Source organism: Cynocephalus volans, chromosome 4 (assembly GCF_027409185.1).
Source record: "Cynocephalus volans isolate mCynVol1 chromosome 4, mCynVol1.pri, whole genome shotgun sequence".
NCBI classification, from domain to species: domain Eukaryota; kingdom Metazoa; phylum Chordata; class Mammalia; order Dermoptera; family Cynocephalidae; genus Cynocephalus; species Cynocephalus volans.
Window position 1 is genome coordinate 60,265,753 of NC_084463.1, and position 27,640 is coordinate 60,293,392.

Below are 27,640 nucleotides of genomic sequence, written 5' to 3' on the forward strand. Positions count from 1 at the left end.
ATGATTTGGAAGCTGGGGGGTTGTGCGGGATAAAAGAAAGAAAGAAAAACTGTTGTATCCCATTTCCTTGAAAATTCATGGAAATTTCAATAAAATAAGAAAAGATTGTTAATCTGCATAAAGAAAAACAGTAAGAATGCAGAAGGTAGAATATTAATGTTTTCAATCATGATTTGGAAGCTGGGGGGATGGGGGATAGAAGAATGAACGAAAAACTGTTGTATCCCATTTCCTTGAACATTCATGGAAATTTCAATAAAATAATAAAAAGATTGTTAATATGCATAAAGAAAAAGTGTAAGAATGCAGAAGATAGAATATTAGTGTTGGGAACCAAGATTTGGAAGCTGTTGGGGTGGGGGATAAAAGAAAGAAAGAAAAACTCTTGTGTCACATTTCTATGAACATTCATTGAAATTTCAATAAAATAATAAAGAGATTCTAAATCTGCATAGAGAAAAAGAGTAAGAATGACGAAGATAGAATGTTAATGTTGTCAACAATGATTTGGAATCTGGGGGGTTATGAGGGATAAAAGAAAGAAAGAAAAAATGTTGTATCCCATTTCCTTGAACATTCATGGAAATTTCAATACAATAATAAAAAGATTGTTAATCTGCATAGAGAAAAAGAGTAAGAATGCAGAAGATAGAATATTAATGTTGTCAACCATGATTTGGAAGCTGGGGGCGCTGGAGGATAAAAGAAAGAAAGAAAAAATTTTGTATCCCATTTCCTTGAACATTCATGGCAATTTCAATAAAATAATAAAAAGATTGTTAATCTGCATAACGAAAAAGATTAAGAATGCAGAAGATTGAATATTAATGTTGTCAACAATGATTTGGAATCTGGGGGGTTGTGCGGGATAAAAGAAAGAAAGAAAAACTGTTGTATCCCATTTCCTGGAACACTCATGGAAATTTCAAGAAAATAATAAAAAGATTGTTAATCTGCATAAAGAAAAAGTGTAAGAATGCAGAATATTGAATATTAATATTGTCAACCACGATTTGGAAGCTGGGGGCGTGCGGGATGAAAGAAAGAAAGAAATAATGTTGTATCCAATTTCCTTGAACATTCATGGAAATTTTAATAAAATAATAAAAAGATTGTTAATTTGCATAAAGTAAAAGTGTAAGAATGCACAAGATTGAATATTACTGTTGCCAACCATGATTTGGAAGGTGGGAGGTGGTGGGAGATAAAAGAAAGAAAGAAAAACTGTTGTATTCCATTTCCTTGAACATTCATGGAAATTTCATTAAAATAATAAAAAGATTGTTCAACTGCATAAAGAAAAAGTGTAAGAATGCCGAAGATTGAATATTAATGTTGTCAACCACGATTTGGAAGCTGGGGGCGTGGGGGTTAAAAGAAAGAAAGAAAAAATGTTGTATCCCATTTCCTTGGACATTCATGAAATTTCAATAAAATAATGACAAGATTGTTAAATGCATAAAGAAAAAGAGTATGAAGGGAGAAGATACAATATTATGTTGTCAACCATGATTTGGAAGCTGGGGGGGTGGGGGATGAAAGAAAGAAAGAAAAACTGCTGTATCCCATTTCCTTGAACATTCATGGAAATTTCAAGAAAATAATAAAAGATTGTTAATCTGCATTAAGAAAAAGAGTAAGAATGCAGGAGATAGAATGTTCATGTTGTCAACCATGATTTGGAAGCTGGCGGGGGTGGGGGATAAAAGAAAGAAAGAAAAACTGTTGTATCCCATTTCCTTGAACATTCATGGAAATTTCAATACAATAATAAAAAGATTGTTAATCTGCATAAAGAAAAAGAGTAAGAATGCAGAAGATAGAATATTAATGTTGTCAACCATGTTTTAGAAGCTGGGGGGTTGTGGGGGATAAAAGAAAGAAAGAAAAACTGTTGTATCCCATTTCCTTGAACATTCATGGAAATTTCAATAAAATAAGAAGAAGATTGTTAATCTGCATAAAGTTAAAGTGTAAGAATGCAGAAGATTGAATATTAATGTTGTCAACCATGATTTGGAAGATGGCGGGGGTGCTGGATAAAAGAAAGAAAGAAAAACTTTTGTATCCCATTTCCTTGAACATTCATGGAAATTTCAATAAAATAATAAAAAGATTGTTAGTCTGCATAAAGAAAAAGTGTAAGAATGCAGAAGATAGAATATTAATGTTGTCAACCATGATTTGGAAGCTGGGGGGGTGGGGGATAAAAGAAAGTAACAAAAACTGTTGTATCCCATTTCCTTGAACATTCATGGAAATTTCAATAAAATAATAAAAAGATTGTTAATCTGCATAATGAAAAAGATTAAGAGTGCAGAAGATTGAATGTTAATGTTGTCAACAATGATTTGGATTCTGGGGGGTTTAGCGGGATAAAAGAAAGAAAGAAAAACTGTTGTATCCCATTTCCTTGAACATTCATGGAAATTTCAATAAAATAATAAAAAGATTGTTAATCTGCATAAAGTAAAAGTGTAAGAATGCACAAGATTGAATATTACTGTTGCCAACCATGATTTGGAAGGTGGGAGGTGGTGGGGGATAAAAGAAAGAAAGAAAAACTGTTGTATTCCATTTCCTTGAACATTCATGGAAATTTCATTAAAATAATAAAAAGATTGTTCATCTGCATAAAGAAAAAGTGTAAGAATGCCGAAGATTGAATATTAATGTTGTCAACCACGATTTGGAAGCTGGGGGTATGGGGGATAAAAGAAAGAAAGAAAAAATGTTGTATCCCATTTCCTTGGACATTCATGGAAATTTCAATAAAATAATAAATAGATTGTTATTTACATAAAGAAAAAGTGTAAGAATGCAGAAGATAGAATGTTAATGTTGTCAACAATGATTTGGAAGCTGGGGGTTTGTGCGGGATAAAAGAAAGAAAGAAAAACTGTTGTATCCCATTTCCTTGAAAATTCATGGAAATTTCAATAAAATAAGAAAAGATTGTTAATCTGCATAAAGAAAAACAGTAAGAATGCAGAAGGTAGAATATTAATGTTTTCAATCATGATTTGGAAGCTGGGGGGGTGGGGGATAAAAGAATGAACGAAAAACTGTTGTATCCCATTTCCTTGAACATTCATGGAAATTTCAATTAAATAATAAAAAGATTGTTAATATGCATAAAGAAAAAGTGTAAGAATGCAGAAGATAGAATATTAGTGTTGGGAACCAAGATTTGGAAGCTGTTGGGGTGGGGGATAAAAGAAAGAAAGAAAAACTCTTGTGTCACATTTCTATGAACATTCATTGAAATTTCAATAAAATAATAAAGAGATTCTAAATCTGCATAGAGAAAAAGAGTAAGAATGACGAAGATAGAATGTTAATGTTGTCAACAATGATTTGGAATCTGGGGGGTTATGAGGGATAAAAGAAAGAAAGAAAAAATGTTGTATCCCATTTCCTTGAACATTCATGGAAATTTCAATACAATAATAAAAAGATTGTTAATCTGCATAGAGAAAAAGAGTAAGAATGCAGAAGATAGAATATTAATGTTGTCAACCATGATTTGGAAGCTGGGGGCGCTGGAGGATAAAAGAAAGAAAGAAAAAATTTTGTATCCCATTTCCTTGAACATTCATGGCAATTTCAATAAAATAATAAAAAGATTGTTATTCTGCATAACGAAAAAGATTAAGAATGCAGAAGATTGAATATTAATGTTGTCAACAATGATTTGGAATCTGGGGGGTTGTGCAGGATAAAAGAAAGAAAGAAAAACTGTTGTATCCCATTTCCTTGAACACTCATGGAAATTTCAATAAAATAATAAAAAGATTGTTAGTCTGCATAAAGAAAAAGTGTAAGAATGCAGAAGATAGAATATTAATGTTGTCAACCATGATTTGGAAGCTGGGGGGGTGGGGGATAAAAGAAAGTAAGAAAAACTGTTGTATCCCATTTCCTTGAACATTCATGGAAATTTCAATAAAATAATAAAAAGATTGTTAATCTGCACAGAGAAAAAGAGTAAGAATGCAGAAGATAGAATATTAATGTTGTCAACCATGATTGGGAAGCTGGGGCGTGTTGGAGGATAAATGAAAGAAAGAAAAACTGTTGTATCCCATTTCCTTGAACTTTCATGGAAATTTCAATAAAATAATAAAAGATTGTTAATCTGCATAAAGAAAAAGAGTAAGAATGCAGAAGATGGAATATTAATGTTGTCAACAATGATTTGGAAGCTGGGGGTGTAGGGGAATGAAAGAAAGAAAGAAAAACTGTTGTATCCCATTTCCTTGAACATTCATGGAAATTTCAATAAAATAATAAAAAATTGTTAATCTGCATAAAGAAAAAGTGTAAGAATGCAGAACATTGAATATTAATATTCTCAACCACGATTTGGAAGCTGGGGGCGTGCGGGATGAAAGAAAGAAAGAAATAATGTTGTATCACATTTCCTTGAACATTCATGGAAATTTCAATAAAATAATAAAAAGATTGTTAGTCTGCATAAAGAAAAAGTGTAAGAATGCAAAAGATATAATATTAATGTTGTCAAGCATCATTTGGAAGCTAGGGGGGTGGGGGATAAAAGAAAGTAAGAAAAACTGTTGTATCCAATTTCCTTGAACATTCATGGAAATTTTAATAAAATAATAAAAAGATTGTTAATCTGCATAAAGTAAAAGTGTAAGAATGCACAAGATTGAATATAACTGTTGCCAACCATGATTTGGACGGTGGGAGGTGGTGGGGGATAAAAGAAAGAAAGAAAAACTGTTGTATTCCATTTCCTTGAACATTCTTGGAAATTTCATTAAAATAATAAAAAGATTGTTCATCTGCATAAAGAAAAAGTGTAAGAATGCCGAAGATTGAATATTAATGTTGTCAACCACGATTTGGAAGCTGGGGGCATGGGGGATAAAAGAAAGAAAGAAAAAATGTTGTATCCCATTTCCTTGGACATTCATGGAAATTTTAATAAAATAATAAATAGATTGTTATTTACATAAAGAAAAAGTGTAAGAATGCAGAAGATAGAATGTTAATGTTGTCAACAATGATTTGGAAGCTGGGGGGTTGTGCGGGATAAAAGAAAGAAAGAAAAACTGTTGTATCCCATTTCCTTGAAAATTCATGGAAATTTCAATAAAATAAGAAAAGATTGTTAATCTGCATAAAGAAAAACAGTAAGAATGCAGAAGGTAGAATATTAATGTTTTCAATCATGATTTGGAAGCTGGGGGTATGGGGGATAGAAGAATGAACGAAAAACTGTTGTATCCCATTTCCTTGAACATTCATGGAAATTTCAATAAAATAATAAAAAGATTGTTAATATGCATAAAGAAAAAGTGTAAGAATGCAGAAGATAGAATATTAGTGTTGGGAACCAAGATTTGGAAGCTGTTGGGGTGGGGGATAAAAGAAAGAAAGAAAAACTCTTGTGTCACATTTCTATGAACATTCATTGAAATTTCAATAAAATAATAAAGAGATTCTAAATCTGCATAGAGAAAAAGAGTAAGAATGACGAAGATAGAATGTTAATGTTGTCAACAATGATTTGGAATCTGGGGGGTTATGAGGGATAAAAGAAAGAAAGAAAAAATGTTGTATCCCATTTCCTTGAACATTCATGGAAATTTCAATACAATAATAAAAAGATTGTTAATCTGCATAGAGAAAAAGAGTAAGAATGCAGAAGATAGAATATTAATGTTGTCAACCATGATTTGGAAGCTGGGGGCGCTGGAGGATAAAAGAAAGAAAGAAAAAATTTTGTATCCCATTTCCTTGAACATTCATGGCAATTTCAATAAAATAATAAAAAGATTGTTAATCTGCATAACGAAAAAGATTAAGAATGCAGAAGATTGAATATTAATGTTGTCAACAATGATTTGGAATCTGGGGGGTTGTGCGGGATAAAAGAAAGAAAGAAAAACTGTTGTATCCCATTTCCTGGAACACTCATGGAAATTTCAAGAAAATAATAAAAAGATTGTTAATCTGCATAAAGAAAAAGTGTAAGAATGCAGAATATTGAATATTAATATTGTCAACCACGATTTGGAAGCTGGGGGCGTGCGGGATGAAAGAAAGAAAGAAATAATGTTGTATCCAATTTCCTTGAACATTCATGGAAATTTTAATAAAATAATAAAAAGATTGTTAATTTGCATAAAGTAAAAGTGTAAGAATGCACAAGATTGAATATTACTGTTGCCAACCATGATTTGGAAGGTGGGAGGTGGTGGGAGATAAAAGAAAGAAAGAAAAACTGTTGTATTCCATTTCCTTGAACATTCATGGAAATTTCATTAAAATAATAAAAAGATTGTTCAACTGCATAAAGAAAAAGTGTAAGAATGCCGAAGATTGAATATTAATGTTGTCAACCACGATTTGGAAGCTGGGGGCGTGGGGGTTAAAAGAAAGAAAGAAAAAATGTTGTATCCCATTTCCTTGGACATTCATGAAATTTCAATAAAATAATGACAAGATTGTTAAATGCATAAAGAAAAAGAGTATGAAGGGAGAAGATACAATATTATGTTGTCAACCATGATTTGGAAGCTGGGGGGGTGGGGGATGAAAGAAAGAAAGAAAAACTGCTGTATCCCATTTCCTTGAACATTCATGGAAATTTCAAGAAAATAATAAAAGATTGTTAATCTGCATTAAGAAAAAGAGTAAGAATGCAGGAGATAGAATGTTCATGTTGTCAACCATGATTTGGAAGCTGGCGGGGGTGGGGGATAAAAGAAAGAAAGAAAAACTGTTGTATCCCATTTCCTTGAACATTCATGGAAATTTCAATACAATAATAAAAAGATTGTTAATCTGCATAAAGAAAAAGAGTAAGAATGCAGAAGATAGAATATTAATGTTGTCAACCATGTTTTAGAAGCTGGGGGGTTGTGGGGGATAAAAGAAAGAAAGAAAAACTGTTGTATCCCATTTCCTTGAACATTCATGGAAATTTCAATAAAATAAGAAGAAGATTGTTAATCTGCATAAAGTTAAAGTGTAAGAATGCAGAAGATTGAATATTAATGTTGTCAACCATGATTTGGAAGATGGCGGGGGTGCTGGATAAAAGAAAGAAAGAAAAACTTTTGTATCCCATTTCCTTGAACATTCATGGAAATTTCAATAAAATAATAAAAAGATTGTTAGTCTGCATAAAGAAAAAGTGTAAGAATGCAGAAGATAGAATATTAATGTTGTCAACCATGATTTGGAAGCTGGGGGGGTGGGGGATAAAAGAAAGTAACAAAAACTGTTGTATCCCATTTCCTTGAACATTCATGGAAATTTCAATAAAATAATAAAAAGATTGTTAATCTGCATAATGAAAAAGATTAAGAGTGCAGAAGATTGAATGTTAATGTTGTCAACAATGATTTGGATTCTGGGGGGTTTAGCGGGATAAAAGAAAGAAAGAAAAACTGTTGTATCCCATTTCCTTGAACATTCATGGAAATTTCAATAAAATAATAAAAAGATTGTTAATCTGCATAAAGTAAAAGTGTAAGAATGCACAAGATTGAATATTACTGTTGCCAACCATGATTTGGAAGGTGGGAGGTGGTGGGGGATAAAAGAAAGAAAGAAAAACTGTTGTATTCCATTTCCTTGAACATTCATGGAAATTTCATTAAAATAATAAAAAGATTGTTCATCTGCATAAAGAAAAAGTGTAAGAATGCCGAAGATTGAATATTAATGTTGTCAACCACGATTTGGAAGCTGGGGGTATGGGGGATAAAAGAAAGAAAGAAAAAATGTTGTATCCCATTTCCTTGGACATTCATGGAAATTTCAATAAAATAATAAATAGATTGTTATTTACATAAAGAAAAAGTGTAAGAATGCAGAAGATAGAATGTTAATGTTGTCAACAATGATTTGGAAGCTGGGGGTTTGTGCGGGATAAAAGAAAGAAAGAAAAACTGTTGTATCCCATTTCCTTGAAAATTCATGGAAATTTCAATAAAATAAGAAAAGATTGTTAATCTGCATAAAGAAAAACAGTAAGAATGCAGAAGGTAGAATATTAATGTTTTCAATCATGATTTGGAAGCTGGGGGGGTGGGGGATAAAAGAATGAACGAAAAACTGTTGTATCCCATTTCCTTGAACATTCATGGAAATTTCAATTAAATAATAAAAAGATTGTTAATATGCATAAAGAAAAAGTGTAAGAATGCAGAAGATAGAATATTAGTGTTGGGAACCAAGATTTGGAAGCTGTTGGGGTGGGGGATAAAAGAAAGAAAGAAAAACTCTTGTGTCACATTTCTATGAACATTCATTGAAATTTCAATAAAATAATAAAGAGATTCTAAATCTGCATAGAGAAAAAGAGTAAGAATGACGAAGATAGAATGTTAATGTTGTCAACAATGATTTGGAATCTGGGGGGTTATGAGGGATAAAAGAAAGAAAGAAAAAATGTTGTATCCCATTTCCTTGAACATTCATGGAAATTTCAATACAATAATAAAAAGATTGTTAATCTGCATAGAGAAAAAGAGTAAGAATGCAGAAGATAGAATATTAATGTTGTCAACCATGATTTGGAAGCTGGGGGCGCTGGAGGATAAAAGAAAGAAAGAAAAAATTTTGTATCCCATTTCCTTGAACATTCATGGCAATTTCAATAAAATAATAAAAAGATTGTTAATCTGCATAACGAAAAAGATTAAGAATGCAGAAGATTGAATATTAATGTTGTCAACAATGATTTGGAATCTGGGGGGTTGTGCGGGATAAAAGAAAGAAAGAAAAACTGTTGTATCCCATTTCCTGGAACACTCATGGAAATTTCAAGAAAATAATAAAAAGATTGTTAATCTGCATAAAGAAAAAGTGTAAGAATGCAGAATATTGAATATTAATATTGTCAACCACGATTTGGAAGCTGGGGGCGTGCGGGATGAAAGAAAGAAAGAAATAATGTTGTATCCAATTTCCTTGAACATTCATGGAAATTTTAATAAAATAATAAAAAGATTGTTAATTTGCATAAAGTAAAAGTGTAAGAATGCACAAGATTGAATATTACTGTTGCCAACCATGATTTGGAAGGTGGGAGGTGGTGGGAGATAAAAGAAAGAAAGAAAAACTGTTGTATTCCATTTCCTTGAACATTCATGGAAATTTCATTAAAATAATAAAAAGATTGTTCAACTGCATAAAGAAAAAGTGTAAGAATGCCGAAGATTGAATATTAATGTTGTCAACCACGATTTGGAAGCTGGGGGCGTGGGGGTTAAAAGAAAGAAAGAAAAAATGTTGTATCCCATTTCCTTGGACATTCATGAAATTTCAATAAAATAATGACAAGATTGTTAAATGCATAAAGAAAAAGAGTATGAAGGGAGAAGATACAATATTATGTTGTCAACCATGATTTGGAAGCTGGGGGGGTGGGGGATGAAAGAAAGAAAGAAAAACTGCTGTATCCCATTTCCTTGAACATTCATGGAAATTTCAAAAAAATAATAAAAGATTGTTAATCTGCATTAAGAAAAAGAGTAAGAATGCAGGAGATAGAATGTTCATGTTGTCAACCATGATTTGGAAGCTGGCGGGGGTGGGGGATAAAAGAAAGAAAGAAAAACTGTTGTATCCCATTTCCTTGAACATTCATGGAAATTTCAATACAATAATAAAAAGATTGTTAATCTGCATAAAGAAAAAGAGTAAGAATGCAGAAGATAGAATATTAATGTTGTCAACCATGTTTTAGAAGCTGGGGGGTTGTGGGGGATAAAAGAAAGAAAGAAAAACTGTTCTATCCCATTTCCTTGAACATTCATGGAAATTTCAATAAAATAAGAAGAAGATTGTTAATCTGCATAAAGTTAAAGTGTAAGAATGCAGAAGATTGAATATTAATGTTGTCAACCATGATTTGGAAGATGGCGGGGGTGCTGGATAAAAGAAAGAAAGAAAAACTTTTGTATCCCATTTCCTTGAACATTCATGGAAATTTCAATAAAATAATAAAAAGATTGTTAGTCTGCATAAAGAAAAAGTGTAAGAATGCAGAAGATAGAATATTAATGTTGTCAACCATGATTTGGAAGCTGGGGGGGTGGGGGATAAAAGAAAGTAACAAAAACTGTTGTATCCCATTTCCTTGAACATTCATGGAAATTTCAATAAAATAATAAAAAGATTGTTAATCTGCATAATGAAAAAGATTAAGAGTGCAGAAGATTGAATGTTAATGTTGTCAACAATGATTTGGATTCTGGGGGGTTTAGCGGGATAAAAGAAAGAAAGAAAAACTGTTGTATCCCATTTCCTTGAACATTCATGGAAATTTCAATAAAATAATAAAAAGATTGTTAATCTGCATAAAGTAAAAGTGTAAGAATGCACAAGATTGAATATTACTGTTGCCAACCATGATTTGGAAGGTGGGAGGTGGTGGGGGATAAAAGAAAGAAAGAAAAACTGTTGTATTCCATTTCCTTGAACATTCATGGAAATTTCATTAAAATAATAAAAAGATTGTTCATCTGCATAAAGAAAAAGTGTAAGAATGCCGAAGATTGAATATTAATGTTGTCAACCACGATTTGGAAGCTGGGGGTATGGGGGATAAAAGAAAGAAAGAAAAAATGTTGTATCCCATTTCCTTGGACATTCATGGAAATTTCAATAAAATAATAAATAGATTGTTATTTACATAAAGAAAAAGTGTAAGAATGCAGAAGATAGAATGTTAATGTTGTCAACAATGATTTGGAAGCTGGGGGTTTGTGCGGGATAAAAGAAAGAAAGAAAAACTGTTGTATCCCATTTCCTTGAAAATTCATGGAAATTTCAATAAAATAAGAAAAGATTGTTAATCTGCATAAAGAAAAACAGTAAGAATGCAGAAGGTAGAATATTAATGTTTTCAATCATGATTTGGAAGCTGGGGGGGTGGGGGATAAAAGAATGAACGAAAAACTGTTGTATCCCATTTCCTTGAACATTCATGGAAATTTCAATTAAATAATAAAAAGATTGTTAATATGCATAAAGAAAAAGTGTAAGAATGCAGAAGATAGAATATTAGTGTTGGGAACCAAGATTTGGAAGCTGTTGGGGTGGGGGATAAAAGAAAGAAAGAAAAACTCTTGTGTCACATTTCTATGAACATTCATTGAAATTTCAATAAAATAATAAAGAGATTCTAAATCTGCATAGAGAAAAAGAGTAAGAATGACGAAGATAGAATGTTAATGTTGTCAACAATGATTTGGAATCTGGGGGGTTATGAGGGATAAAAGAAAGAAAGAAAAAATGTTGTATCCCATTTCCTTGAACATTCATGGAAATTTCAATACAATAATAAAAAGATTGTTAATCTGCATAGAGAAAAAGAGTAAGAATGCAGAAGATAGAATATTAATGTTGTCAACCATGATTTGGAAGCTGGGGGCGCTGGAGGATAAAAGAAAGAAAGAAAAAATTTTGTATCCCATTTCCTTGAACATTCATGGCAATTTCAATAAAATAATAAAAAGATTGTTATTCTGCATAACGAAAAAGATTAAGAATGCAGAAGATTGAATATTAATGTTGTCAACAATGATTTGGAATCTGGGGGGTTGTGCAGGATAAAAGAAAGAAAGAAAAACTGTTGTATCCCATTTCCTTGAACACTCATGGAAATTTCAATAAAATAATAAAAAGATTGTTAGTCTGCATAAAGAAAAAGTGTAAGAATGCAGAAGATAGAATATTAATGTTGTCAACCATGATTTGGAAGCTGGGGGGGTGGGGGATAAAAGAAAGTAAGAAAAACTGTTGTATCCCATTTCCTTGAACATTCATGGAAATTTCAATAAAATAATAAAAAGATTGTTAATCTGCACAGAGAAAAAGAGTAAGAATGCAGAAGATAGAATATTAATGTTGTCAACCATGATTGGGAAGCTGGGGCGTGTTGGAGGATAAATGAAAGAAAGAAAAACTGTTGTATCCCATTTCCTTGAACTTTCATGGAAATTTCAATAAAATAATAAAAGATTGTTAATCTGCATAAAGAAAAAGAGTAAGAATGCAGAAGATGGAATATTAATGTTGTCAACAATGATTTGGAAGCTGGGGGTGTAGGGGAATGAAAGAAAGAAAGAAAAACTGTTGTATCCCATTTCCTTGAACATTCATGGAAATTTCAATATAATAATAAAAAATTGTTAATCTGCATAAAGAAAAAGTGTAAGAATGCAGAACATTGAATATTAATATTCTCAACCACGATTTGGAAGCTGGGGGCGTGCGGGATGAAAGAAAGAAAGAAATAATGTTGTATCACATTTCCTTGAACATTCATGGAAATTTCAATAAAATAATAAAAAGATTGTTAGTCTGCATAAAGAAAAAGTGTAAGAATGCAAAAGATATAATATTAATGTTGTCAAGCATCATTTGGAAGCTAGGGGGGTGGGGGATAAAAGAAAGTAAGAAAAACTGTTGTATCCAATTTCCTTGAACATTCATGGAAATTTTAATAAAATAATAAAAAGATTGTTAATCTGCATAAAGTAAAAGTGTAAGAATGCACAAGATTGAATATAACTGTTGCCAACCATGATTTGGACGGTGGGAGGTGGTGGGGGATAAAAGAAAGAAAGAAAAACTGTTGTATTCCATTTCCTTGAACATTCTTGGAAATTTCATTAAAATAATAAAAAGATTGTTCATCTGCATAAAGAAAAAGTGTAAGAATGCCGAAGATTGAATATTAATGTTGTCAACCACGATTTGGAAGCTGGGGGCATGGGGGATAAAAGAAAGAAAGAAAAAATGTTGTATCCCATTTCCTTGGACATTCATGGAAATTTTAATAAAATAATAAATAGATTGTTATTTACATAAAGAAAAAGTGTAAGAATGCAGAAGATAGAATGTTAATGTTGTCAACAATGATTTGGAAGCTGGGGGGTTGTGCGGGATAAAAGAAAGAAAGAAAAACTGTTGTATCCCATTTCCTTGAAAATTCATGGAAATTTCAATAAAATAAGAAAAGATTGTTAATCTGCATAAAGAAAAACAGTAAGAATGCAGAAGGTAGAATATTAATGTTTTCAATCATGATTTGGAAGCTGGGGGGGTGGGGGATAGAAGAATGAACGAAAAACTGTTGTATCCCATTTCCTTGAACATTCATGGAAATTTCAATAAAATAATAAAAAGATTGTTAATATGCATAAAGAAAAAGTGTAAGAATGCAGAAGATAGAATATTAGTGTTGGGAACCAAGATTTGGAAGCTGTTGGGGTGGGGGATAAAAGAAAGAAAGAAAAACTCTTGTGTCACATTTCTATGAACATTCATTGAAATTTCAATAAAATAATAAAGAGATTCTAAATCTGCATAGAGAAAAAGAGTAAGAATGACGAAGATAGAATGTTAATGTTGTCAACAATGATTTGGAATCTGGGGGGTTATGAGGGATAAAAGAAAGAAAGAAAAAATGTTGTATCCCATTTCCTTGAACATTCATGGAAATTTCAATACAATAATAAAAAGATTGTTAATCTGCATAGAGAAAAAGAGTAAGAATGCAGAAGATAGAATATTAATGTTGTCAACCATGATTTGGAAGCTGGGGGCGCTGGAGGATAAAAGAAAGAAAGAAAAAATTTTGTATCCCATTTCCTTGAACATTCATGGCAATTTCAATAAAATAATAAAAAGATTGTTAATCTGCATAACGAAAAAGATTAAGAATGCAGAAGATTGAATATTAATGTTGTCAACAATGATTTGGAATCTGGGGGGTTGTGCGGGATAAAAGAAAGAAAGAAAAACTGTTGTATCCCATTTCCTGGAACACTCATGGAAATTTCAAGAAAATAATAAAAAGATTGTTAATCTGCATAAAGAAAAAGTGTAAGAATGCAGAATATTGAATATTAATATTGTCAACCACGATTTGGAAGCTGGGGGCGTGCGGGATGAAAGAAAGAAAGAAATAATGTTGTATCCAATTTCCTTGAACATTCATGGAAATTTTAATAAAATAATAAAAAGATTGTTAATTTGCATAAAGTAAAAGTGTAAGAATGCACAAGATTGAATATTACTGTTGCCAACCATGATTTGGAAGGTGGGAGGTGGTGGGAGATAAAAGAAAGAAAGAAAAACTGTTGTATTCCATTTCCTTGAACATTCATGGAAATTTCATTAAAATAATAAAAAGATTGTTCAACTGCATAAAGAAAAAGTGTAAGAATGCCGAAGATTGAATATTAATGTTGTCAACCACGATTTGGAAGCTGGGGGCGTGGGGGTTAAAAGAAAGAAAGAAAAAATGTTGTATCCCATTTCCTTGGACATTCATGAAATTTCAATAAAATAATGACAAGATTGTTAAATGCATAAAGAAAAAGAGTATGAAGGGAGAAGATACAATATTATGTTGTCAACCATGATTTGGAAGCTGGGGGGGTGGGGGATGAAAGAAAGAAAGAAAAACTGTTGTATCCCATTTCCTTGAACATTCATGGAAATTTCAAAAAAATAATAAAAGATTGTTAATCTGCATTAAGAAAAAGAGTAAGAATGCAGGAGATAGAATGTTCATGTTGTCAACCATGATTTGGAAGCTGGCGGGGGTGGGGGATAAAAGAAAGAAAGAAAAACTGTTGTATCCCATTTCCTTGAACATTCATGGAAATTTCAATACAATAATAAAAAGATTGTTAATCTGCATAAAGAAAAAGAGTAAGAATGCAGAAGATAGAATATTAATGTTGTCAACCATGTTTTAGAAGCTGGGGGGTTGTGGGGGATAAAAGAAAGAAAGAAAAACTGTTGTATCCCATTTCCTTGAACATTCATGGAAATTTCAATAAAATAAGAAGAAGATTGTTAATCTGCATAAAGTTAAAGTGTAAGAATGCAGAAGATTGAATATTAATGTTGTCAACCATGATTTGGAAGATGGCGGGGGTGCTGGATAAAAGAAAGAAAGAAAAACTTTTGTATCCCATTTCCTTGAACATTCATGGAAATTTCATTAAAATAATAAAAAGATTGTTATTCTGCATAAAGAAAAGTGTAAGAATGCACAAGATATAATATTAATGTTGTCAAGCATCATTTGGAAGCTAGGGGGGTGGGGGATAAAAGAAAGTAAGAAAAACTGTTGTATCCAATTTCCTTGAACATTCATGGAAATTTTAATAAAATAATAAAAAGATTGTTAATCTGCATAAAGTAAAAGTGTAAGAATGCACAAGATTGAATATTACTGTTGCCAACCATGATTTGGAAGGTGGGAGGTGGTGGGGGATAAAAGAAAGAAAGAAAAACTGTTGTATCCCATTTCCTTGAACATTCATGGAAATTTCAATAAAATAAGAAGAAGATTGTTAATCTGCATAAAGAAAAACAGTAAGAATGCAGAAGGTAGAATATTAATGTTTTCAATCATGATTTGGAAGCTGGGGGGGTGGGGGATAAAAGAATGAAAGAAAAACTGTTGTATCCCATTTCCTTGAACATTCATGGAAATTTCAATAAAATAATAAAAAGATTGTTAATATGCATAAAGAAAAAGTGTAAGAATGCAGAAGATAGAATATTAGTGTTGGGAACCAAGATTTGGAAGCTGTTGGGGTGGGGGATAAAAGAAAGAAAGAAAAACTCTTGTGTCACATTTCTATGAACATTCATTGAAATTTCAAAAAAATAATAAAGATATTCTAAATCTGCATAGAGAAAAAGAGTAAGAATGACGAAGATAGAATATTAATGTTGTCAACCATGATTTGGAAGCTGGGGGCGCTGGAGGATAAAAGAAAGAAAGAAAGAATGTTATATCCCATTTCCTTGAACATTCATGGCAATTTCAATAAAATAATAAAAAGATTGTTAATCTGCATAAAGAAAAAGATTAAGAATGCAGAAGATTGAATGTTAATGTTGTCAACAATGATTTGGAATCTGGGGGGTTGTGCGGGATAAAAGAAAGAAAGAAAAACTGTTGTATCCCATTTCCTTGAACACTCATGGAAATTTCAATAAAATAATAAAAAGATTGTTAATCTGCACAGAGAAAAAGAGTAAGAATGCAGAAGATGGAATATTAATGTTGTCAACCATGTTTTGGAACCTGGGGGGGTAGGGGGTTGAAAGAAAGAAAGAAAAACCTTTGTATCCCATTTCCTTGATCATTCATGGAATTTTCAATAAAATAATAAAAAGATTGTTAATCTGCATAAAGAAAAAGTGTAAGAATGCAGAAGATAGAAAATTAATGTTGTCAACGATGATTTGGAAGCTGGGGGGGTGGGGGATAAAAGAAAGTAAGAAAAACTGTTGTATCCGATTTCCTTGAACATTCATGGAAATTTCAATAAAATAATAAAAAGATAGTTAATCTGCATAACGAAAAAGAGTAAGAATGCAGAAGATAGAATATTAATGTTGTCAACCATGAATTAGAAGCTGTGGGCAAGTGGGGCATAAAAGAAAGAAAGAAAAACTGTTGTATCCAATTTCCTTGAACATTCATGGAAATTTTAATAAAATAATAAAAAGATTGTTAATTTGCATAAAGTAAAAGTGTAAGAATGCACAAGATTGAATATTACTGTTGCCAACCATGATTTGGAAGGTGGGAGGTGGTGGGAGATAAAAGAAAGAAAGAAAAACTGTTGTATTCCATTTCCTTGAACATTCATGGAAATTTCATTAAAATAATAAAAAGATTGTTCAACTGCATAAAGAAAAAGTGTAAGAATGCCGAAGATTGAATATTAATGTTGTCAACCACGATTTGGAAGCTGGGGGCGTGGGAGATAAAAGAAAGAAAGAAAAAATGTTGTATCCCATTTCCTTGGACATTCATGAAATTTCAATAAAATAATGACAAGATTGTTAAATGCATAAAGAAAAAGAGTATGAAGGGAGAAGATACAATATTATGTTGTCAACCATGATTTGGAAGCTGGGGGGGTGGGGGATGAAAGAAACAAAGAAAAACTGTTGTATCCCATTTCCTTGAACATTCATGGAAATTTCAAAAAAATAATAAAAGATTGTTAATCTGCATAAAGAAAAAGAGTAAGAATGCAGGAGATAGAATGTTCATGTTGTCAACCATGATTTGGAAGCTGGCGGGGGTGGGGGATAAAAGAAAGAAAGAAAAACTGTTGTATCCCATTTCCTTGAACATTCATGGAAATTTCAATAAAATAAGAAGAAGATTGTTAATCTGCATAAAGTAAAAGTGTAAGAATGCAGAAGATTGTATATTAATGTTTTCAACCATGATTTGGAAGATGGCGGGGGTGCTGGATAAAAGAAAGAAAGAAAAACTTTTGTATCCCATTTCCTTGAACATTCATGGAAATTTCATTAAAATAATAAAAAGATTGTTATTCTGCATAAAGAAAAGTGTAAGAATGCACAAGATATAATATTAATGTTGTCAAGCATCATTTGGAAGCTAGGGGGGTGGGGGATAAAAGAAAGTAAGAAAAACTGTTGTATCCAATTTCCTTGAACATTCATGGAAATTTTAATAAAATAATAAAAAGATTGTTAATCTGCATAAAGTAAAAGTGTAAGAATGCACAAGATTGAATATTACTGTTGCCAACCATGATTTGGAAGGTGGGAGGTGGTGGGGGATAAAAGAAAGAAAGAAAAACTGTTGTATTCCTTTTCCTTGAACATTCATGGAAATTTCATTAAAATAATAAAAAGATTGTTCATCTGCATAAAGAAAAAGTGTAAGAATGCCGAAGATTGAATATTAATGTTGTCAACCACGATTTGGAAGCTGGGGGCATGGGGGATAAAAGAAAGAAAGAAAAAATGTTGTATCCCATTTCCTTGGACATTCATGGAAATTTCAATAAAATAATAAATAGATTGTTATTTACATAAAGAAAAAGTGTAAGAATGCAGAAGACAGAATGTTAATGTTGTCAACAATGATTTGGAAGCTGGGGGGTTGTGCGGGATAAAAGAAAGAAAGAAAAACTGTTGTATCCCATTTCCTTGAAAATTCATGGAAATTTCAATAAAATAATAAAAAGATTGTTAATCTGCATAGAAAAAAAGAGTAAGAATGCAGAAGATAGAATATTAATGTTGTCAACCATGATTGGGAAGGTGCGGGGTGTGGGGGGATAAAAGAAAGAAAGAAAAACTGTTGTATCCCATTTCCTTGAACACTCATGGAAATTTCAATAAAATAATAAAAAGATTGTTAATCTGCACAGAGAAAAAGAGTAAGAATGCAGAAGATGGAATATTAATGTTGTCAACCATGTTTTGGAACCTGGGGGGGTAGGGGGTTGAAAGAAAGAAAGAAAAACCTTTGTATCCCATTTCCTTGATCATTCATGGAATTTTCAATAAAATAATAAAAAGATTGTTAATCTGCATAAAGAAAAAGTGTAAGAATGCAGAAGATAGAATATTAATGTTGTCAACGATGATTTGGAAGCTGGGGGGGTTGGGGGATAAAAGAAAGTAAGAAAAACTGTTGTTTCCGATTTCCTTGAACATTCATGGAAATTTCAATAAAATAATAAAAAGATAGTTAATCTGCATAACGAAAAATAGTAAGAATGCAGAAGATAGAATATTAATGTTGTCAACCATGAATTAGAAGCTGCGGGCAAGTGGGGCATAAAAGAAAGAAAGAAAAAATGTTGTATCCAATTTCCTTGAACATTCATGGAAATTTTAATAAAATAATAAAAAGATTGTTAATTTGCATAAAGTAAAAGTGTAAGAATGCACAAGATTGAATATTACTGTTGCCAACCATGATTTGGAAGGTGGGAGGTGGTGGGAGATAAAAGAAAGAAAGAAAAACTGTTGTATTCCATTTCCTTGAACATTCATGGAAATTTCATTAAAATAATAAAAAGATTGTTCAACTGCATAAAGAAAAAGTGTAAGAATGCCGAAGATTGAATATTAATGTTGTCAACCACGATTTGGAAGCTGGGGGCGTGGGGGATAAAAGAAAGAAAGAAAAAATGTTGTATCCCATTTCCTTGGACATTCATGGAAATTTCAATAAAATAATAAATAGATTGTTATTTACATAAAGAAAAAGTGTAAGAATACAGAAGATTGAATATTAATGTTGTCAACCATGATTTGGAAGGTGGTGGGTGGTGGGGGATAAAAGAAAGACAGAAAAACTGTTGTATACCATTTCCTTGAACATTCATGGAAATTTCAATAAAATATTAAAAAGATTGGTAATCTGCATAAAGAAAAAGAGTAAGAATGCAGAAGATAGAATATTAATGTTGTCAACCATGATTTGGAAGCTTGGGGAGTGGGGGATGAAAGAAAGAAAGAGAAAATGTTATATCCCATTTCCTTGAACAGTCATGAAATTTCAGTAAAATAATGACAAGATTGTTAAATGCATAAAGAAAAAGAGTATGAAGGCAGAAGATACAATATTATGTTGTCAACCATGATTTGGAAGCTGGGAGGGTGGGGGATGAAAGAAAGAAAAAAAAACTGTTGTATCCCATTTCCTTGAACATTCATGGAAATTTCAAAAAAATAATAAAAGATTGTTAATCTGCATAAAGAAAAAGAGTAAGAATGCAGGAGATAGAATGTTCATGTTGTCAACCATGATTTGGAAGCTGGCGGGGGTGGGGGATAAAAGAAAGAAAGAAAAACTGTTGTATCCCATTTCCTTGAACATTCATGGAAATTTCAATACAATAATAAAAAGATGGTTAATCTGCATAAAGAAAAAGAGTAAGAATGCAGAAGATAGAATATTAATGTTGTGAACTATGTTTTAGAAGCTGAGGGGTTGTGGGGGATAAAAGAAAGAAAGAAAAACTGTTGTATCCCATTTCCTTGAACATTCATGGAAATTTCAATAAAATAATAAAAAGATTGTTAATATGCATAAAGAAAAAGTGTAAGAATGCAGAACATTGAATATTAATATTGTCAACCACGATTTGGAAGCTGGGGGCGTGCGGGATGAAAGAAAGAAAGAAATAATGTTGTATCCCATTTCCTTGGACATTCATGGAAATTTCAATAAAATAATAAATAGATTGTTATTTACATAAAGAAAAAGTGTAAGAATACAGAAGATTGAATATTAATGTTGTCAACCATGATTTGGAAGGTGGTGGGTGGTGGGGGATAAAAGAAAGAAAGAAAAACTGTTGTATACCATTTCCTTGAACATTCATGGAAATTTCAATAAAATATTTAAAAGATTGGTAATCTGTATAAAGAAAAAGAGTAAGAATGCAGAAGATAGAATATTAATGATGTCAACCATGATTTGGAATCTTGGGGAGTGGGGGATAAAAGAAAGAAAGAGAAAATGTTGTATCCCATTTCCTTGAACATTCATGGAAATTTCAAAAAAATAATAAAAGATTGTTAATCTGCATAAAGAAAAAGAGTAAGAATGCAGGAGATAGAATGTTCATGTTGTCAACCATGATTTGGAAGCTGGCGGGGGTGGGGGATAAAAGAAAGAAAGAAAAACTGTTGTATCACATTTCCTTGAACATTCATGGAAATTTCAATACAATAATAAAAAGATTGTTAATCTGCATAAAGAAAAAGAGTAAGAATGCAGAAGATAGAATATTAATGTTGTCAACCATGTTTTAGAAGCTGGGGGGTTGTGGGGGATAAAAGAAAGAAAGAAAAACTGTTGTATCCCATTTCCTTGAACATTCATGGAAATTTCAATAAAATAATAAAAAGATTGTTATTCTGCATAAAGAAAAATTGTAAGAATGCAGAAGATAGACTATTAATCTTGTCAAACATGATTTGGAAGCTTGGGGGGGGTGGCGGATAAAAGAATGAAAGAAAAACTGTTGTATCCCATTTCCTTGAACATTCATGGAAAGTTCAATAAAATAATAAAAAGATTGGTAATCTGCATAAAGAAAAAGAGTAAGAATGCAGAAGATAGAATATTAATGTTGTCAACCATGATTTGGAAGCTTGGAGCGTGGGGGATAAAAGAAAGAAAGAAAAACTGTTGTATCCCATTTCCTTGAACATTCATGGAAATTTCAATAAAGTAATAAAAAGATTCTTAATTTGCATAGAGAAAAAGAGTAAGAAAGATGAAGATAGAATGTTAATGTTGTCAACAAAGATTTGGAATCTGGGGGGTTGTGCGGGATAAAAGAAAGAAAGAAAAACTGTTGTATCCCATTTCCTTGAACATTCATGGAAATTTCAATACAATAATAAAAAGATTGTTATTCTGCATAGAGAAAAAGAGTAAGAATGCAGAAGATAGAATATTAATGTTGTCAACCACGATTTGGAAGCTGGGGGCATGGGGGATAAAAGAAAGAAAGAAAAAATGTTGTATCCCATTTCCTTGGACATTCATGGAAATTTCAATAAAATAATAAATAGATTGTTATTTACATAAAGAAAAAGTGTAAGAATGCAGAAGATAGAATGTTAATGTTGTCAACAATGATTTGGAAGCTGGGGGTTTGTGCGGGATAAAAGAAAGAAAGAAAAACTGTTGTATCCCATTTCCTTGAAAATTCATGGAAATTTCAATAAAATAAGAAAAGATTGTTAATCTGCATAAAGAAAAACAGTAAGAATGCAGAAGGTAGAATATTAATGTTTTCAATCATGATTTGGAAGCTGGGGGGGTGGGGGATAAAAGAATGAACGAAAAACTGTTGTATCCCATTTCCTTGAACATTCATGGAAATTTCAATTAAATAATAAAAAGATTGTTAATATGCATAAAGAAAAAGTGTAAGAATGCAGAAGATAGAATATTAGTGTTGGGAACCAAGATTTGGAAGCTGTTGGGGTGGGGGATAAAAGAAAGAAAGAAAAACTCTTGTGTCACATTTCTATGAACATTCATTGAAATTTCAATAAAATAATAAAGAGATTCTAAATCTGCATAGAGAAAAAGAGTAAGAATGACGAAGATAGAATGTTAATGTTGTCAACAATGATTTGGAATCTGGGGGGTTATGAGGGATAAAAGAAAGAAAGAAAAAATGTTGTATCCCATTTCCTTGAACATTCATGGAAATTTCAATACAATAATAAAAAGATTGTTAATCTGCATAGAGAAAAAGAGTAAGAATGCAGAAGATAGAATATTAATGTTGTCAACCATGATTTGGAAGCTGGGGGCGCTGGAGGATAAAAGAAAGAAAGAAAAAATTTTGTATCCCATTTCCTTGAACATTCATGGCAATTTCAATAAAATAATAAAAAGATTGTTATTCTGCATAACGAAAAAGATTAAGAATGCAGAAGATTGAATATTAATGTTGTCAACAATGATTTGGAATCTGGGGGGTTGTGCAGGATAAAAGAAAGAAAGAAAAACTGTTGTATCCCATTTCCTTGAACACTCATGGAAATTTCAATAAAATAATAAAAAGATTGTTAGTCTGCATAAAGAAAAAGTGTAAGAATGCAGAAGATAGAATATTAATGTTGTCAACCATGATTTGGAAGCTGGGGGGGTGGGGGATAAAAGAAAGTAAGAAAAACTGTTGTATCCCATTTCCTTGAACATTCATGGAAATTTCAATAAAATAATAAAAAGATAGTTAATCTGCATAACCAAAAAGAGTAAGAATGCAGAAGATAGAATATTAATGTTGTCAACCATGAATTAGAAGCTGCGGGCAAGTGGGGGATAAAAGAAAGAAAGAAAAACTGTTGTATCCAATTTCCTTGAACATTCATGGAAATTTTAATAAAATCATAAAAAGATTGTTAATCTGCATAAAGTAAAAGTGTAAGAATGCACAAGATTGAATATTACTGTTGCCAACCATGATTTGGAAGGTGGGAGGTGGTGCGAGATAAAAGAAAGAAAGAAAAACAGTTGTATTCCATTTCCTTGAACATTCATGGAAATTTCATTAAAATAATAAAAAGATTGTTCAACTGCATAAAGAAAAAGTGTAAGAATGCCGAAGATTGAATATTAATGTTGTCAACCACGATTTGGAAGCTAGGGGCCTGGGGGATTAAGGAAAGAAAGAAAAAATGTTGTATACCATTTCCTTGGACATTCATGGAAATTTCAATAAAATAATAAATAGATTGTTATTTACATAAAGAAAAAGTGTAAGAATACAGAAGATTGAATATTAATATTGTCAACCACGATTTGGAAGCTGGGAGGGTGGGCGATGAAAGAAAGAAAAAAAAACTGTTCTATCCCATTTCCTTGAACATTCATGGAAATTTCAAAAAAATAATAAAAGATTGTGAATCTGCATAAAGAAAAAGAGTATGAAGCCAGAATATACAATATTAATTTGTCAACCATGATTTGGAAGCTGGGGGGTTGGGGGATGAAAGAAAGAAATAAAAACTGTTGTATCCCATTTCCTTGAACATTCATGGAAATTTCAATACAATAATAAAAAGATTGTTAATCTGCATAGAGAAAAAGAGTAAGAATGCAGAAGATAGAATATTAATGTTGTCAACCATGATTTGGAAGCTGGGGCCGCTGGAGGATAAAAGAAAGAAAGAAAAAATGTTGTATCCCATTTCCTTGAACATTCATGGCAATTTCAATAAAATAATAAAAAGATTGTTAATCTGCATAATGAAAAAGATTAAGAGTGCAGAAGATTGAATGTTAATGTTGTCAACAATGATTTGGAATCGGGGGTTGTGCGGGATAAAAGAAAGAAAGAAAAACTGTTGTATCCCATTTCCTTGAACATTCATGGAAATTTCAATAAAATAATAAAAAGATTGTTAATCTGCACAGAGAAAAAGAGTAAGAATGCAGAAGATAGAATATTAATGTTGTCAACCATGATTGGGAAGCTGGGGCGTGTTGGGGGATAAAAGAAAGAAAGAAAAACTGTTGTATCCCATTTCCTTGAACTTTCATGGAAATTTCAATAAAATAATAAAAGATTGTTAATCTGCATAAAGAAAAAGATTAAGAGTGCAGAAGATTGAATGTTAATGTTGTCAACAATGATTTGGAATCGGGGGTTGTGCGGGATAAAAGAAAGAAAGAAAAACTGTTGTATCCCATTTCCTTGAACTTTCATGGAAATTTCAATAAAATAATAAAAGATTGTTAATCTGCATAAAGAAAAAGAGTAAGAATGCAGAAGATGGAATATTAATGTTGTCAACAATGATTTGGAAGCTGGGGGTGTAGGGGGATGAAAGAAAGAAAGAAAAACTGTTGTATCCCATTTCCTTGAACATTCATGGAAATTTCAATAAAATAATAAAAAATTGTTAATCTGCATAAAGAAAAAGTGTAAGAATGCAGAACATTGAATATTAATATTCTCAACCACGATTTGGAAGCTGGGGGCGTGCGGGATGAAAGAAAGAAAGAAATAATGTTGTATCACATTTCCTTGAACATTCATGGAAATTTCAATAAAATAATAAAAAGATTGTTAGTCTGCATAAAGAAAAAGTGTAAGAATGCAAAAGATATAATATTAATGTTGTCAAGCATCATTTGGAAGCTAGGGGGGTGGGGGATAAAAGAAAGTAAGAAAAACTGTTGTATCCAATTTCCTTGAACATTCATGGAAATTTTAATAAAATAATAAAAAGATTGTTAATCTGCATAAAGTAAAAGTGTAAGAATGCACAAGATTGAATATTACTGTTGCCAACCATGATTTGGAAGGTGGGAGGTGGTGGGGGATAAAAGAAAGAAAGAAAAACTGTTGTATTCCATTTCCTTGAACATTCATGGAAATTTCATTAAAATAATAAAAAGATTGTTCATCTGCATAAAGAAAAAGTGTAAGAATGCCGAAGATTGAATATTAATGTTGTCAACCACGATTTGGAAGCTGGGGGCATGGGGGATAAAAGAAAGAAAGAAAAAATGTTGTATCCCATTTCCTTGGACATTCATGGAAATTTCAATAAAATAATAAATAGATTGTTATTTACATAAAGAAAAAGTGTAAGAATGCAGAAGATAGAATGTTAATGTTGTCAACAATGATTTGGAAGCTGGGGGGTTGTGCGGGATAAAAGAAAGAAAGAAAAACTGTTGTATCCCATTTCCTTGAAAATTCATGGAAATTTCAATAAAATAATAAAAAGATTGTTAATCTGCATAGAGAAAAAGAGTAAGAATGCAGAAGATAGAATATTAATGTTGTCAACCATGATTGGGAAGGTGGGGGGTGTGGGGGGATAAAAGAAAGAAAGAAAAACTGTTGTATCCCATTTCCTTGAACTTTCATTGAAATTTCAATAAAATAAGAAAAGATTGTTAATCTGCATAAAGAAAAACAGTAAGAATGCAGAAGGTAGAATATTAATGTTTTCAATCATGATTTGGAAGCTGGGGGGGTGGGGGATAAAAGAATGAAAGAAAAACTGTTGTATCCCATTTCCTTGAACATTCATGGAAATTTCAATAAAATAATAAAAAGATTGTTAATATGCATAAAGAAAAAGTGTAAGAATGCAGAAGATAGAATATTAGTGTTGGGAACCAAGATTTGGAAGCTGTTGGGGTGGGGGATAAAAGAAAGAAAGAAAAACTCTTGTGTCACATTTCTATGAACATTCATTGAAATTTCAATAAAATAATAAAAAGATTGTTAATCTGCATAGAGAAAAAGAGTAAGAATGCAGAAGATAGAATATTAATGTTGTCAACCATGATTTGGAAGCTGGGGGCGCTGGAGGATAAAAGAAAGAAAGAAAGAATGTTATATCCCATTTCCTTGAACATTCATGGCAATTTCAATAAAATAATAAACAGATTGTTAATCTGCATAAAGAAAAAGATTCAGAATGCAGAAGATAGAATATTAATGTTGTCAAACTTGATTTGGAAGCTGGGGGGGTGGGGGATAAAAGAAAGTAAGAAAAACTGTTGTATCCAATTTCCTTGAACATTCATGGAAATTTTAATAAAATAATAAAAAGATTTTTAATCTGCATAAAGTAAAATTGTAAGAATGCACAAGATTGAATATTACTGTTGCCAACCATGATTTGGAAGGTGGGAGGTGGTTGGGGAAAAAAGAAAGAAAGAAAAACTGTTGTATTCCATTTCCTTGAACACTCATGGAAATTTCATTAAAATAATAAAAAGATTGTTCATCTGCATAAAGAAAAAGTGTAAGAATGCCGAAGATTGAATATTAATGTTGTCAACCACGATTTGGAAGCTGGGGGCGTGGGGGATAAAAGAAAGAAAGAAAAAATGTTGTATCCCATTTCCTTGGACATTCATGGAAATTTCAATAAAATAATAAATAGATTGTTATTTACATAAAGAAAAAGTGTAAGAATACAGAAGATTGAATATTAATGTTGTCAACCATGATTTGGAAGGTGGTGGGTGGTGGGGGATAAAAGAAAGAAAGAAAAAGTGTTGTATACCATTTCCTTGAACATTCATGGAAATTTCAATAAAATATTAAAAAGATTGGTAATCTGCATAAAGAAAAAGAGTAAGAATGCAGAAGATAGAATATTAATGTTGTCAACCATGATTTGGAAGCTTGGGGAGTGGGGGATAAAAGAAAGAAAGAGAAAATGTTGTATCCCATTTCCTTGAACATTCATGAAATTTCAATAAAATAATGACAAGATTGTTAAATGCATAAAGAAAAAGAGTATGAAGGGAGAAGATACAACATTATGTTGTCAACCATGATTTGGAAGCTGGGGGCGTGGGGGATGAAAGAAAGAAAGAAAAACTGTTGTATCCCATTTCCTTGAACATTCATGGAAATTTCAATAAAATAATAAAAAGATTGTTAATCTGCATAAACAAAGAGAGTAAGAATGCAGAAGATAGAATATTAATGTTGTCAACCATGAATTAGAAGCTGCGGGCAAGTGGGGGATAAAAGAAAGAAAGAAAAACTGTTGTATCCAATTTCCTTGAACATTCATGGAAATTTTAATAAAAATAATAAAAAGATTGTTAATCTGCATAAAGTAAAAGTGTAAGAATGCAGAAGGTAGACTATTAATCTTGTCAACCATGATTTGGAAGCTTGGGGGGGTGGGGGATAAAAGAATGAAAGAAAAACTGTTGTATACCATTTCCTTGAACATTCATGGAAATTTCAATAAAATAATAAAAGATTGTTAATATGCATAAAGAAAAAGTGTAAGAATGCAGAAGATAGAATATTAATGTTGTCAACCATGATTTGGAAGCTTGGAGCGTGGGGGATAAAAGAAAGAAAGAGAAATTGTTGTATCCCATTTCCTTGAACATTCATGGAAATTTCAATACAATAATAAAAAGATTGTTAATCTGCATAAAGAAAAAGATTAAGAATGCAGAAGATTGAATGTTAATGTTGTCAACAATGATTTGGAATCTGGGGCGTTGTGCGGGATAAAAGAAAGAAAGAAAAACTGTTGTATCCCATTTCCTTGAACACTCATGGAAATTTCAATAAAATAATAAAAAGATTGTTAATCTGCACAGAGAAAAAGAGTAAGAATGCAGAAGATGGAATATTAATGTTGTCAACCATGTTTTGGAAGCTGGGGGGGTAGGGGGTTGAAAGAAAGAAAGAAAAACCTTTGTATCCCATTTCCTTGATCATTCATGGAATTTTCAATAAAATAATAAAAAGATTGTTAATCTGCATAAAAAAAAAGTGTAAGAATGCAGAAGATAGAATAT